This window comes from Hydra vulgaris, chromosome 12 (assembly GCF_038396675.1).
Source record: "Hydra vulgaris chromosome 12, alternate assembly HydraT2T_AEP".
NCBI classification, from domain to species: domain Eukaryota; kingdom Metazoa; phylum Cnidaria; class Hydrozoa; order Anthoathecata; family Hydridae; genus Hydra; species Hydra vulgaris.
Window position 1 is genome coordinate 53170001 of NC_088931.1, and position 15527 is coordinate 53185527.

A 15527-nucleotide genomic window follows, 5' to 3' on the forward strand; every position below is an offset into this window, starting at 1 on the left:
AGCCTCCCGGCTCTAAATATATACGAGATAAATGTTTTGTCTCCTTTGTTTTATATGTAAATGTAAAGTCTGCTCGCTTCTTTTAGTAGTTTGTATTTGCAAAAACGTAAAAGAAAGTATATTTTAAGGAATGATAATTTAGTTCAAACTTTAAATTAAATTGTCAAACTAATTTTGGAAAATTATTTTTATTTTATTTCGAGAACCATTTTTATCGAACAAGTTTTAAATATTACTAAGTATTTTCCTCAAGAATGTCACTTTCTATTAAATTTTATTTAAAAAAATCTTAGAAAATTCATTTTTCCAACTGAAAATACTTTTACATACTTTTTTAAGTATTTTTTGAAAAATATTTTGATCTCAATTAGATTGTTTTTGAACATTTCAAAAAAATATTTTGATTTGTGCATGTCAACATTGTTTAAATTTTTTTTATCGACGAGAAATTATTTAATGTATTTATTTTTAAAAAATGGACGTCTTCTACTTATTGCAAAGGCGTTTGAAAAAGTGCATCACAAACGTCTTCTTTACAAGTCAAGAGCTTATTGCGTTCAAGGCGCGCTTGTAGATTGGATCTCAGCTTGGCTACTGAAGTTAACGAGAGGTGATCAACGGCATCATACCTGAACGGAAAGCGATCACTTGTGTTGTGCCTCAAACTAGGTTTTTTGTTGTTGTTTTTTTTTTACAACTTTAATAAATTTATACATCGTTACGTTACAACTACATGACATAATATAATGCAACGTAAAAAATAAAAAAAATAAAAATAAATATAACATAATATTACATATCATAACAAAAAGTAGTTTAACAACTAATAGTGTTTCTTATCATAAAAACTATCAGTATTTTTAAAAATAAAAGAATAAAAATAAGAAAAAATAAGAAAAGACAAGAAATTTTTTTGTTGCTTTAGATATATACACATTATTGTAAAGGAAAACTCGTAGAAGTCTAAGAAGACTTATCATCGCGTACCTCTTTAAATGGTTAAATAAAGTCTTCAAATTTATATAATTTCAAATTTATATATAGTCAAAAGTGGTTAAACAGTATACAGTCAGTGATACACATAAATATTTTAGTATAAATTTTGTTGTTAAGTTTAATACATGTCAATATAATTGTTGATATTAAGTATGAGGTATTTTAATTTATTTTTCAAGTTGGCAGGATTATTTAATACTTTAAGTTCTATATTTTTTGATATAATTTTGTTACATAGGTACGGACCCCGGTAGGAAATTGAAAACCGTGAGAACTTTGTTGTTCTTTTAGGCAGTGTGAAGTTGTCTGTTGCTCTTGTTATATATCTATTAGAATTAACTTGAAAGAAGTTATCTAAAAAATGCGATGGGACTAATCCACGTTTGTATTTAAGCATGAATAGTACGTTTTGGTAAATGTTCATTTGGTAAACATTTAGTGCATTTAAGGTTTTTAGTAAGGGTTCAGCATGGATGAGTTTTTCTTTATTATAAACTAATCTTGATGCATGTTTTTGACTTATATAAATAGTATTCAATTTGGATTTGTATGTACTTGCCCATGTAATATTTGCGTACGTAAGATAACTTTGGATGTAAGAAAAATAAAGGGATTTAAGATTATGTTGGGACAACATAGGTTTAACTTTGTAGAGTATCCCAATATTTTTTCAAATTTTGGTGTTTATTGTACTTATATAGGCTCTCCAAGATATATTTTCGTCAATAAGGATCTGAAGAAATTTAGTTGATTCTGTTCTTTCAATGTTTTCCTAATCTATTTTTAGTGACGGAAGGATAGTTGGTATATTATTTTTTTATTTTTTGGAATGAAACAGTATGTATTTTGTTTTTTCTGTATTTAGTAATAACTTATTTAGTTTCAATCATATATTTAGTCTTTTAAGCTCTTTGTTCATACATTCATAAAGGTCTTTGATTGAGTTCGAGGAATAAAATAAGTTTGTGTCATTGGCAAACATAATTACATCAAGTTTATCCGAGGCTTTTGCAAGGTCGTTAATATATAGAAGAAATAGAAGAGGTCCAAGAATGGAGCCTTGGGGGACACTGCACTCAACTCTTAGTATTTTTGAGTGTTTATAATTATCTGAAAAAACACATTGTTGTCTGTTGCTCAGATAGTTTTTGAACCAGCCAAGGGTTATGTTTTTTATCCCATAGCTTTCCTTTTTTTTTTAAGTAAGATATTATGATTTACAGTATCAAACGCTTTTTACAGGTCTATAAAGATGCCTAGAACAAACTGTGATTTATCAAAAGAATCACATATATTGTTAACTAGATCTAGGATTGCGTGTTCAGTTGAATATTGTTTTTGGAAACCGAATTACTTTTTATTTAGAACTTTATTTTGGATTAAATACTCATACAATCTGTTATAGATTACTCTTTCGAGAAGCTTAGAAAAGGTAAGGAGTACCGAGATAGGTCTATAATTATTAACTAAGTATGTTTCACCTGTTTTAAATATTAGTACTACTTTAGCTACATTAAGCTTGCCCGGTACAACTCCTGTTTTAATCGAAGACTTAAAATTTTCAAATATAGATTTATTTATCGTTGTAAAGACATTTGCCACTACCCTACTACAGATATCATCTATACCTGGAATTTTATTTAATTTTAAGGAATTTAGAGCAACATTAAGTTCTTGGTAGTTCTTTGTATTTTAGTTCGCTCTGGGTATCACTTAGGTATGATTTATTTGGGTATCACTTAGGTATGATTTATTTGGGTATCACTTAGGTATGATTTGAATAAGTTATTAGGAGACTTAATTTTTGAGGCAAGATTAGGGCCAATGTCAACAAAAAATTCGTTGATTTTTTCAGTAATCGTATTTTTGTCACTGTACTCTATATTATCTATGACTATATGAGCATGTAAACTATTTAATTTAACTTTTTTATCTCCAATTATTTCTTTTATAGTATTCCATGTTTTTTTAATGTCACCAGTTGCATTTTTTATATGGTTTGAGTAGGAATTTTTCTTCGAACTTTTTTCGCGGAGCATAAAGTTTAAAATTTATACTTTAACAGCCGTTAACAAATGTTTATCTAGTCTAGCTTTAAAAGAATTTACTGTCATTGCAGAAACCACTTTTTCAGGTAAAGCATTCCAATTATAAGCGGAGTTGGTATGCCCAAGGTTGCATTCTTGGTAAATCCTATCCCACCTTACTACCGATAGTGAGTTTTTAAACTGTTGAATGGTAAAATTATTAATTTTTCGTTTATAGACTTTGATTTTGGAGTTATTATTTTTTGTATCTTGAAAAAAGGAAAAGTATTTCGGAAAGTGATCGGATATATCTGTTTTGATTACACCTGCTTTTAATAAAGAATCATAAAATGAATTAGTCAATATGTTGTCTATTTCAGTGATTGAATTAAATGTTACCCGGGTTGGTTGGTTTATTATAGGAAAGATCTAGTGTTGAAACATATCGTTCAAAAAAAGTTTTGGTGACAGCATCTTCATTGTACTGTAGACAGTTTATATTTATGTCTCCAATACAGAATAATATTTTGTGCTCTTTGTTATTTTTTAGAAATATTTGTTTTAAGTGATTTGAAAAGTTTTTTATATCACCTTCAGGTGGTCTGTAACAGGTGGGCACCAGTATATTTTTTAATTTTTTGTTTATTATTTCAATTGTAAAGACCTCACCATCGGCATCAGAAATCGAAAGATCGTGTCTCCTCGTTTTTGAACTTTTCGTTCATAAGATATTAGTTTGTAGTTCGGAATTAATAGGTTTGAATTTATTCTGGATGATTCTTCAGAACACTAAGTTTCTGTTAAGCAAGTCATACTGAACAAATAGTTACATTCTATAAGAAAATGTTTTAGTTTGTCAATATTGTTAATTATACTTCTTATATTTATGTGTATCACCGTAAAGTTACTGTTTAATGATTTTAATTCATTTTTAAAAGCTTCTAATTCAAAAAACCGCGAGTTAAAATTATTTTCATTAAAAAAATGCAAATCTGGATCGTTAGAGTTATTAAGTAAAAAGTTATTAACCGATTTGAAAACATTAAAGTGTTGCGTTTCGTAATCTATTGTCTGTTTAGCCTTTTGTTAAGAGAATTAACTTTGCTTCGAACTTACGTAAAAAATTTTCTTAATTATACGCAAAAGGTTTTGGGCCTATTGCTTTTCGTGATCTTTATAAATGACCTGTCGAATAGACTTGCTCATGGTATAAGACTATATGTAGTTATATATATAATCTAGAATAAGTTATACAGATCACTCTACGAGCTGACATCAATGAAGTAGTAAAATGGTTACATATTTGGCTCATGCATTTCAACTTTGAGAAATACAAAGTAATATAACAAGCTGCCCATATAACAAGGCAACGTACGAGTACTCAATGGCTAACGTCGACGGCACGCGTCGTTTACTCAAAAAGTCTGCAGTCGAATAAGGCCTTGGTGTGATGGTCTCCAAAAACCATAAAATCAGCCAACAAGTAGAGAAAAAGTTTTCTAAAAATGGCATATTAAAGTTTGATAAATAAAAAGACCTATACAATCTGCAACTAAAAAGAAATCAATTGATTATAAAATCAAAATAATGCCCTGCAGCGCTCTCGCTTAGACTTTATAATATTATAATCTTAATGAACGACTTACTTGAAAATATCTAATTCAATTCAATCCGTTAGCTAAGCTTAGTATTTTTGGTTTTTGTTTATACGTAGACATTTTTGCAATTCAGCTCAGATTCAACGTAAACTAATAAGATAAACAATATAGATATTTTGCAATTCAGCTCAGATCCAACGTAAACTAATAAGATAAACTAATAAGATATTTTGCAATTCAGCTCAGATCCAAAGTAAACTAATAAGATACGAACATCGTATCTTATAAGTTTACTTATTAGTTAATTAGTCTAAATCCCTGTACCTTTGTTGATTTATCAATGTTCCTCACTAAGTCTCTAATTTCACAATCATAAAGCAAAAGTTGCAAAAATGTTGAATATATTTGAATAAACTATACAAATTGGATTACACATTTCAACATCTTTTTTGTTTATTATTCTGCATTTCACAATAAACAAACGTCTTTGACTTACTTATACTTAAAACTTTGTTGAAAAACACTTTTAAAAGTTGCATTAGCGTGTTTAAATGTTGCAATAAAACGCTTAGATTTTCTCACACCATGTAAATGGAAATCAATATATTAAAAAAAAAAAAAAAACTGTTTACAGTAAAATAAATATTGATATACTATTTCTGTGAAAGGACAATGGTAATAGCATATCAGGGGCGGATCCAGCAAAATTTATGTTCATCGATAAATTTTGAATTTCATCCAATAACCTTTTAACATTCAATTGTTATGACCATATAAAATTTGTAAACCCCTCAAGTTGAGGGGGATTTAAACTTTGTATGATTATAATTTTTGAACGCTGATATATTATATATAATTATATATATTTTTATGTTTATATTAATTAGTATTTTGTGTGTATTTTTAGTTTTATTTACACCTGATTTGTTTTTGAAATATGTAATATTAATATGTTGAGTAATGAGTCTGAAAATCATAATCAAAGTTTGAAATTTCACATAGAACATCCATTGTGTTACGTCGTTACATCCATCCATTAGAAAATCCATCGTGCTCATGTTCAGTAAATTCAAAAGTGTGAAATGTCTCAAATTCAACTGTAGAAGTTGGCATAGAAAAATATAAACAAAAAACAGGGAAAACCAAGACTTAATGATTAGTGAATAAGCAAAATCAATGGTTGATTTAATTTATCATAATTTAACTCAGTCACTCCGAGGTGAAAATAAACATTGATATAAAATTAACAGTATATAAATAAAAAAGACTCACTTGTTTTTAAATTTTTATATGTTTAAATATTCACAATAAAATATTTTATTTGCATTTTTTTGTTAAAATTTAACAAAAAAATGCAAATTAATTTTTTTATTTAATTATGCAATAAAATGCAAATAAAATTTTTTAATTTAACTCAAATTATTTTTTGTTATTTAGAAAAGATTGCAGAAACTGTATTTGTCCAAAGAAAATATTGTAAAATATTAACCAAAAATTTTGTACACATACTTACTTTAATAAGATTAATGTTATAATATAATGAAACTAAGAAAAAAAAATTTGGATCCAGACTTTTGACCTAAATTTATCATAAAAGTAGACACACGATGCTTTAAAACTAAACTAGAATTTACAAAACATTTTTATATCAGGATATTTACTCATTTTTTGCACAGTTTATCTACTCATTGATCTGCTCATGGTGGTTTAGGGTAAAAAAATAACGGCATGTTTTTTGTTTTTTATTTTTGAGGCTGTTTCATATATTTTTTTGGCTTGAAACCATTCAAATCGTTTAAAACTGTTTCGAAATAATTTCAAAAAGAAGAAACATTTTTTCCATCGACAATATACTAATGTACTTTTGAATTTTTTTTCTTTTTCTTTTATTTATATTTATTTTGTGCAAAATATAGAGTAAAATTTTTGTTTATCTAGAACGTATATGTATATTTATATATAATGGCTATTATTTACTTCTCAGTGGTTCTTGATGATAAATCCAAAAGTCTTTTGCGAGTTTTTCCACGTTTTTGAATTTATAATAACACTCAGATAATTTAAATTGTCTTTGTTTATATTGTAAATCTTGTTTTGAATAATGATAACAATAATAATAATAATAAAAATCTGAAAAATAGAAAAAAAGTCAAACGTTTTTATACTATCTTAAACTAGATCAAAATTCAATGAAAAAATTCAAATATCAAAATTTGACTTATTATTTAAAAATAGCAACAAAAATTGCAACCTCATCCCCTCTTGCAGATCGATTAGATTCCCTCGGGTAGATTGATTAGGAAGATGTCATCTTTAAAAAGTCATTTTTTCACTAAATAAAATTTTACCAGAAAAATTTTAGTCTAGTTTATAATAGTAGAATTTTTTTAAGCAGTGTAGAAGGTATGAGCAATAGAAAATCTCATTATTTTCACCTCCTCCACGCACCCCTAAACCTAAAGATCTTAATTTTAAAGTAAGCGATAGACAATGCGTTAGTTACAATATATTAAGGTTTACGATAAAACCTGTATTACTTCTTAGTACATTTTTTTGTGGTAAACCGCAAGAAAGTTTATTAACACAAATTATAAACGTTTTTATTTTCTACAATAGTTAAGAAATCACTTTACAAATAGTTTGGTATAGTAGAATTTGTTTAAAACTGCAATAAAAAATTCACAACAATAATAGTTCTTTAGTCTACATAATTTATTTTTTACAAAGATCAGAAACAGAAGTTCAAAAAGAACTGTGAAGTTGAACAAAATAGTTTAATATCTCAAAGTTCTTTTTAAATCGTTTAATCAATAAACATTTTTCGCATCGCTTTAGAAAAATTGGAAAAAGGCAATAAAAGCATTTTAGATCATTTCTTGGAAGTAAAAGTTAGCATACCAGAAACCAACTATTCTGTCTTTGTGACATCTGTGGAATTGTTAAAACTTCTATTACTTTAGGATCAAAATATAAAAATAGAAAAAGAATCAGGCTAGAAAGAGTAAGTCATTATCAAGAGTAAGTCTATCATCTATTATATTCAACTTTAAAGAAAGTTGTTTCAAGATTCTTATATCTAATTAGTTTTAAAAGATCCAGAGCTAAAGGTTTACGTGCACCTTTTTCATCATTTATCTCAGTCGGAATAAAAGCTCCAAAATGTAGACATTTGTTCAATAAGTGAAAGTTAAGATCAGTAGGATATCGGTCAATAAGTTTTTGTGCGCTGCAAGTGATCTCCGAGATATCCATGCTGCGGAAATTCACAAGAAAATAAAACAAAGAATTCAATTCAGAATAGGTTTTCTTTCTTATATCTAGATCACTAATAAGTTTGTTCGTTATCTCATTAACGTCGGCAATCGTTTTAGATTGCCCAAAAAACACTTCAGTTTCCACACTGTTAATTTCAGCATAATGCCTTTCGCGTGCTATTGAGCGCCTTTGATCCTAGGTGTAATCATCCGAGTTGACCAAAAACATGGCTTTCTTTTCATATTGCTTGAAATTGGAGCGGACTTGCTACACGTTATTCTCCAAAGAGTTGTACAGTTCTTCAACCACATCAAAATCAAGCTTGACAGACTGCAGTTTCTTGTTTACTTTGTTGAACCTCTCCATGATTCTGTTTCAAATGATTATTAAAATAGCTTTCTCAAGTTGTTCCATTTTGGTCAAAAATCAGAAGGCCTCTGCTCTTGTTTTTGCTTTCTGAGTAGGGTTGTCGTTAAGATCAAGAAGAGCTCCTTATATAGAAAATATTTGTTACCAAGTATGCGCAGTCATAAATGAAATATGTTTTTTATTTGATTTTTTAAAATAATTCTTAATCACCTTGTGAATAGAATAACTCTTTTTAATGGTTAAACAAGCATCAGCACGAGCTGACCAACGAGTTTGTGAGAGAATCTAGGGAACCTTAATACGTTTTCCAGCAGGGAACTTTGACTTTAAGACATCCCATCAATGCATTGATGCAGAAAAGAAGTTATAAATTTATTGGAGAAAGCTAAAGAAATTAACAGCAGCTCCGTTGGATTCTACCGCACTCACTCCTACGAGATTCAAAGAGTGAGCAGCACATGTAGTGTATTCGGCAAGAATTTTGATCTCTTTAATTCTTGCATGTAAACTAAAATAGATTCCATACATAATACTGGTATTGTCGTATGACTAGCCACGGCAATTTTGAAAGTTGATCTCATACAAATCTAACTTTTTCAAAACGATTTCAAGCATGGAAACTGCAAAATGATTATGCATGGGAATAAATGTAAGAACCACTCAACTGGTTCTGCATTTTGTAAAATATAGCACAGAATAAAGCAGAGCTGGTTGATGTGCGACATATTGGGAGTAGAATCAACGATGATTGAGAAATAATGAACTTTAAATCTATCCTTTCCTTGAATGGTTTACTTTGAGATAAGAATGCGGCAATGGCATGAAAGTACTCTGTGATCTGCTCATGTTCACTAAGGGAGATTTTGGCATGTTGCCAGTTCCAGAAATTTCTTTTTTCACATAAGTTGCTCTTCAATTATCCAAAAAAATAGCAAGGTACACAGTACTCATTTACGTCACGGTTCCTATTAGCAGGATTGTTGAAATCATTTTTGCTTTGATTACTATTTGATTTAGGCTCAGCGTAGTCATCACTAGGGTCGTTTGAACTATGTAGAGAATCAACGCAAATTTTTTAGATTTATTTGACTTCTAGTAATTTAAAAATTAAAATTCCAAAATATAGATAATAAAAATGATTTATACCTTTTAGTTGAATAGGAGAGAAAATCTCATAATTTCTGGTAATTTAAAAATAAGTTCATCTCATCATTTTTTTTCTGTTTCTACGCGAAGAGCTCCTCCAGATTTTTTCTTTCCAGGATATTCATCTAGACTTTCTTGCTCACTCATTTTATTTCATCAGCTACTTTTTAGTAATAATTTTTCTAAAAAGTTGGGGGAGTAGGAAGAAGTGGGGCACGTAAATTCTTTTTTAGGGTAATTGCAATATCTTTTTTATTTGATGCTTAAACTGAATCAAACAAGTTTTTACGAATAAATCTTCTTTTTAGGCACCGATTCAATCCCCTTAGGTTTCCAGCCAATTATAACTAAGTATATAAATTTTTGCTTTTAGAGAAACCGTGCCATTGGGGTAAAGTGGAACAAGTGTGAGTAGAAGTGGAACAAATAGACTTAAAACAACATTTTAACACAAATTATTAAATAGAAACTGATGAAATCATTAAATCACCTAATTGACATAAAAGTGTTCAAAAGCTTTCACCAATTGAAATAATCAAATGGCGTCAGGAAGAAGGCGTCATTAAATAACAGTATTAAGCTAGCACTTCATAAATATCTTACGATGGGATACGCTTGGCTAACAAATACAAGTAATTATATAAAATATACGCAAACAAACTTTTACAAAAACATTAATTTAAGACTCGTCAAAACGCATTCCATTTTGAATTTGAAATCTGAATCATCAAAAATTCTGAAACGAATTCCATTCTTTTTATGATTATTCCTCTGATTGATCTTTTGATGATTCATTCCATTAAATCATCAAAACGCATTCCATTCTTGAAGATCTTTTTCAGTTATATTTTTATAACGTTATTGTAATTGAGACCCTGAGATGCATAGTGGTATAAGTCACTCATATCTAGTTTTGAGAAGTCTGACTAATATCACTATGGCTGTGAATAAAAAGAGCTGTTTAGTGAGGAGCATAACAAAAAACAGTTCCAGCATCATTATTGATATCATTAGACTTATACCACTCTGCCATGTTATAGAATAAATAAAATGCTAACCATTGGTGGCAATAACTCAAAATATTGAAAAAAGTGACTTATACCACTATGCATCTGATGGGCTCAATTCTTTTGCATCTTTTGTTTAAATTATTTTTAATTTTCATTCCATTGTCTTTTTTAATTTCGTTACGTTTTTATTTTTTTTATTTTAATAATTTGTTTTTTATAACTATTTGTTGTTTTTGTATTTGCTTGATTTATTTATTAAACTTGTTTCTTTTTTCACCACAATGTTTGAACTCGAAAGTTTTTTCAAGTCGTTAAAAAAAAACCCTCGAATCGCGATACGTCGTATGCATTGTTTTTGCAAAGATTAAAAATCTCTGGGACATGAAGGATAAAGGCTGATAATATTTTTTCTTTCAAATTATATATCTTTCAAAAATTCACTCAGATGCTCTGGCCCTATACTCCGTGTCCTCCCGGCACGTGTCCGGTGTTTCCATGGGTTAAGCCGGTACTCTCTCTATATATATATCAAATATATATGTATACTGTATCAAAATATCAAATTATTCAAAATATCAAATTATTCAAAATATCAAATTATTCAATATTCAAATAATTTGATATTCAAAACTTATCAAAAATACTTCTGTGTTATAAGATTTATTCAAATCATTGAAAATGATGAACATTCCAGTTTTATAATTAGTTCTCTTCAATGTTTAACAAATATGAATCAACCATTAACGAGTATAAAAAGGCATGATCCAAACTTGTTTTAGGAGTGTCCACCAAAGTGTATGCACTTCTCTAGAGTATGAGTGAATTTCTTTTACTTATCTCAAATTTCTATTCAAACAAAGAGTTGGGTTTTTGGTCTCAAAAGTATTCTGAATCTGTTCATTATAACTTTAAACAGTTTTAAAAGAGTGAATACAAATCCGGTTGAAAATTGGCTAGCAACTGTATATCATTTGACACAGCACGCGATACATTTAATAACCGCCAGAATTCTTTTTATACCATCCACATTGTTGTCATTTTTTTCTTGTGGTTATATCTTTTTTTTAAATTATTTTAGTAGTTTTATTTAATGTTGATAGCTTCAAAGCCTCTATATGTACCTTTTTAATAGGTTCAGACTTGCCATTATGTTAAGTTAGCTACAATATTATAACAAAAACAACAATAATATGTATTAAAAAGATGTGGTGTAAATTGCTAGCAATATAAACTGCCAATAAATTTATGGTTATTTTTTAGCAAGCTACGAAATGTAACCATCAACATATTGTTTTAAAACCTCTAAACCCGATATGTATATGCGTATACATATAGATATCACTATAGCAATAGCTGGCTATAACCACCGCTAGCTATATAATTGAGCTTAAATTGAGCAGCCGTAGGGTAGTGGTTAGCACGCTAGCTTCAGAAGCTAGATATCCGTGGTTCAACGCCACCTTTGGGCAAGTTTTAAAAAATTGGTAAGGAAGGAGGCGTAAACTTCCTTTCAAATACTCTTCCGCGGTGCTCTGTGATAAGACCGTAAGGATTTCTTGGGGTATCTAAAATTTAAAAAAAGTTGTCTTTATGTAGTAACTAGCAACAAAGCTACGATATGTAGCTACCAATATATTGTAACAACATAGTTAGCTAAATAGCAAAAGTTTCCTAAAATTCATTGATATAAAAAAAAGAAAAAAATTTTTTTAAAATAAGCTATGACAACTAAAGTAACGAAACTCTTGACTAGCGAAATTTCTACATTTTGTGGGTCGGGCAAAGCGGGACAGTTAAAAAGCAGCATTTATTCATTAATTGTAAAGCTTTAAAAGTGATATAAAATAAATGTGTTTTATCATTTAAACATGTTCAGACATTAAAATCTCAAAAAAGTAACATACCCATTCAAATTACGCGCCCATACACCCATACACCATAAAAAAAGAAATAGCAACTAAAATAAAATTTTTTTTTTATGTTTTATTCTAAAATACTCTTAAACAAACAAACTTAAGGAATTGTTCTACAATTTAAGTAGGGCAAAACTGGTATACATTATTAAATTGGTAACTACTACTAAATTTAAATGTAAACATAAAATATTATGGATCACATAAATCACACAAAAATGTCCTGAAACTATTTGGTAACATTTTTGATATGCTGTCTTATTAGCAATATGCCATTGTAGAGCAATTTTAAATATGCCATAAGTATCAGCAGCTTTTCTAATTCTAAGTTCCTTTTTACTCACAGCTAAAACTGCATTTCATTCCATTTTGAATGATTGATCTTTTTTATATAATTTCTTACCATCATTGTTTACATTTAAACACTAATAAAATCGAAGTTAAGTTATAAAAATTCCACATATTTTTTATAAACCAGATTCTAAAAGTGGATAAAAAATACTGTCTGAAAAATATAAACTTTGTATAAATAAAGCAAATTTGCAAAAGTTCAAGGTAAATCTTTTGCCGTTGTATCGCTTAAGAAAATACGCAAATTTTGTTTTTCGCAAACTTACTGATGCATTTTAGTACTTTTTTTTTCAGCAAGTTTTTTATTTATATCTTTTGGAACCACTTATTTTTTTTTTTTTACGTGTTAAGGCAACTTTTTCATTGAAAACCCTGCTACATTTTGCTTGCACTCGTTTTTTTCCTTTTTTTTTTTTAATTGCTTATTGCTGTAAGAGTTAGGGGTGGGTTTTGTCACTTGCCAAGGAGGGGGCTAAAAAAGTCTAAAAAAAAAAAACGGAAGAAGGTCCGCATATTTTCATTTATAAATAACTTTTATTTTTAATTTGTTGTACTTTAGTGTAATAATCAAGTTCATATACGTATAATTACTAATAACAGTCAATTTCATTCGTCAGTATAATAGTCGAATTCGGTATAATAGTCAGTTTACAAAAGAGTATTTCTGAAAAAAAGGCCCAAGGGGGGGGGGGCTACTACCTCTCTAGTCCCCCTAAATCCCACCACTGGTTAGAGTGTCTTTGAAAGTAGTTGGTAACAACAGTTTTAAAATAGCAGCTCGAATTTTGCGATGAGGAGAGTCATTATCTTTTGTATGCTCCGCCATCAATAGGACTTTTTTTTCAGTTTTTGACGGATCTAACGGATATAAACGTAAGGCTCAAAAACCAGATTCATAGTAAATTTGGAAAAATAGCCTTGTAAAACAACGTATGGCAAGATTCCCGGAAGAAATTGCGCAAATTGTTTATCTAAATTTGCAGACTTACCTTGATAAACCAATTTCCAATGACTATGCTTCCATCCTCCATGACTCAGATACAGCATATTGAGCGTCATTAGAACGCCCTATAAACCAAATATTGTGAAGATTTTTGCCTTTATAAACTACTAAAGGTGGCAAAAGAAAACCAGTAGCGTTTTCACATATTAATACCAAGAACATAGTTTTGCCACAAGAAGCATTTAAAACATCTGTCTGAAAAAACTTTGTTTATATCCTTCATTGGTAGAAAATCCGGTCTCATCCAGATTATATTATCGGTAAGGATTATTAAGTAAATCACACTTATCATAAACTCTTTTAACGGTTTCAAAAAAAATTTGTGACATTTTTCACAGAAAGAGATTTGGTTCAAAAATCGCTATAAAGCTAGCTAGTCGCTCATTTCCCACCATCGCTCATTTCCCATCTGAAAGTTTCCAGTAGCTTTAAAGATTGTTTTCAAAAACTGTTTAAAGTTACGGTAAAGTATAATTTCCGAATTTCCTTCAAAACAGCTTTTTTTTACAGCTACAAAGAATTTTACAGTATGTATGTGTATCTTGTGTAAACTGTATTGCAAATAAATAGATAATAAATAAATATGTAAATATTTATTTATGTTGTTTAAGCCATTCCCTAACTCAAAAACGATTGATATAAGACCACTTTCAAGTTTTTTCGATATTAAAAGAAGGTAAGCTCCAGAAGTCAAACTTAAAATTTTGTTTATTTGTACTATTACAAATAAGGATGTTTAAGAAAAAAATCACGGTGATCAGAGTCTGAGATCAAAATAACTGTATAAAAAAAAAATTTTTTTACAACTATAAACGAAAATTCATACATAGTGAAAAAATCCTTTTACGTTTAAAAGTTTTGATTATGTAAAGTTGAATCCCCCGCCCCATTGGAGGATTTGCAAATTTTACATCATTTTCTTTTTTAAACAATAGGAAAACTTATGATGACGAATTTCATCCGATAATTTTTTCGATCAACTGTTTCGATCAACTACTTTAATTTACTTTTTTTTATCTATTAAACTTATTTTTAAACTTTTATTTACTACTTCCGATCTACTACTTTAAAAATCTACAAAACGGTTTGCAATTTTTAGATGGCCTGTTACTGAACTTACAGTATTTTCTCTCGACTGTATTAGTGATAAACTGTATTTTCAACCTACTAAATTATCAACTTACTGTTTATTTTGATATATATTTTGTTGACTTTTTGGTAATTTAAATTTTTGAAAATTTTTTTTTGGTAAAAAGTATGCTTACCGAAACTTTAAGTCGTTGTTGTATGTAGGCCTATTGCGCCTATTGAGCAAAATGTATAAAAAATTTAAAATACAGAATATATTGGTTGAAATGAAAATCACCGAATAAGAAAATCTCAAAAATCGGTAAAAATAAAAATAGGTTGAAAATAAAACTTCATAAATCGGTCCAAAAAAAAAAGACTATAATTAGTTGAAAACAGTTTATTGTCTTTATATAATTTATATAGCCTCAGTAGGTGCCTGATAGTTTTTTTCCTTTTTTTAGTAGCTATTTTTTTTTCGTAGTTAGAAGTTTTCGCATTAGCAAACAATGCGCGCGCATTTTGTTTACTATTTCGCTGTTACGTCACGCGGAACTTGGTTTTAATGACAGTTTAATATCCATTTTGTGAATGACAATAAATTACCTGCGAAATACTATAAATAATTACCATGAGTGGTTTCTACTATATTCAAATATATATATATAAATATATATATATATATATATATATATATATATATATTTATATATGTATATATATATATATATATATATATATATATATATATATATATATATATATATATATATATATATATATATATATAT

The 15527-nt window shown here is 28.6% G+C and overlaps 1 protein-coding gene across 1 annotated transcript in view; it reads left to right on the forward strand.

Annotated features, from left to right (window-relative positions):
• Positions 1-437: 437 nt before the first annotated feature.
• LOC100197634 (acetyl-CoA carboxylase) overlaps positions 438-15527 on the forward strand; it is a 104024-nt gene continuing 88934 nt past the window's right edge. The window contains exon 1 of the mRNA XM_065813689.1: positions 438-669. The gene's annotated coding sequence lies outside the window, so the exon portion shown is untranslated. The remainder of the gene's footprint in view (positions 670-15527) is intronic.